Source organism: Schistocerca piceifrons, unplaced genomic scaffold (genome assembly GCF_021461385.2).
Source record: "Schistocerca piceifrons isolate TAMUIC-IGC-003096 unplaced genomic scaffold, iqSchPice1.1 HiC_scaffold_2357, whole genome shotgun sequence".
NCBI classification, from domain to species: Eukaryota; Metazoa; Arthropoda; class Insecta; order Orthoptera; family Acrididae; genus Schistocerca; species Schistocerca piceifrons.
In genome coordinates this window covers 2,396,373-2,397,618 of record NW_025728291.1, presented here as the reverse complement: position 1 = coordinate 2,397,618, position 1,246 = coordinate 2,396,373, and the positions used below count along the sequence as shown (strand labels likewise).

At 42.7% G+C, this 1,246-nt stretch overlaps 1 pseudogene; it reads right to left on the bottom strand.

Annotated features, from left to right (window-relative positions):
• Positions 1 to 562: 562 nt before the first annotated feature.
• LOC124742903 lies at positions 563 to 680 on the bottom strand (annotated as a pseudogene).
• Positions 681 to 1,246: the final 566 nt, after the last annotated feature.

The following is a 1,246-nucleotide window of genomic DNA, read 5'->3' as shown; positions in this document are numbered from 1 at the left end:
ATATCAATATATTACTACATGACGAAACACAGAGAAGACGAGTTTAGTTTCAATAGACATTTCTGTACACCATTTGAAAAACGACGATACATGCTTATCTTGTTAATAAAACCAGAAAACACAATAAAAATGACGATACGATCGGTCTACCATGACAGGACTGATCTTGAGTTTGCATCATACATTATAACACACTGTATTTATTACAAATTTTGGTACATGTTACTGATATTGTTTTTCTTTTGCACGTATGATTGATGGAGTATTGCAGAGAAGATACATGTACAGGAGCAAAACTTATGATCGAATAATTGTAACATTGGATGACTACACGACAGTGTACAAAAAAAAAAAAAAGCACACAATCCACCTTAAGTCCACAAGTGGCCCATCGGGACCATCCGGCCGCCATGTCATCCTCAGGTGAGGATGCGGATAGGAGGGGCCTGCGTCAGCACACTGATCTCCTGGTCATTATGATGGTTTTCTGTGACCGGAGCCGCTACTGTTCGTTCGAGCAGCTCCTCAATTGGCATCACGAGGCGGAGTGCGCCGCGAAAAATGGCAACAGCGCATGGGGACCCGGGTGGTCACCCATCCACGTGCCGGCCACGCCCGACAGCGCTTAACTTCGGTGATCTGACGGGAACCAGTGTATCCACTGCGGCAAAGCCGTTGCCTAGTGCACGAAAAGCGGGTGAATATTTTCATTTCGGCCACTGTCGACCCTTTTCAAGGGTGTAGAAGCGAGTTATTAGTAGCAGACAGGCACTTTTATTGTAGATTAGACGTAGTCAGTGTGAACAATTTGTTTGTGTCAACCATATGTGCGACGTAGATGCTACACAGTTCGCATTAGATTTTTTTTGATGTGCTGTTTCAAAGTTACAATCAAGCACGTTATTGCAAGAAAAAACAGTACACTCAGCTGTAATTCCAGAGCTGTCACAAGCAGTAGATGTTACTCGTGGTCAGCGTGGTATTATCAACAAGTAACTCACACAACTAGCAGAGCAGTTTATGGAGGTTTCCCATCAGAGGACAAAGATAACCGACTGACAACTACTGTTGTGCAGAAGATTCAGTCAGCGGTAAAAGAAGTCAAGTAAGATAAGATATTTCTAGCTAAGAAATTGTCAGAGGTTTGCAAGAAACTCGAACTCAATTAAGCGAACAATTTTATGAATGTTGTAACCGAGACGTCGAAGTTAGGTATCCCCAAAGCGTCTCCAAATATAGTAAATAG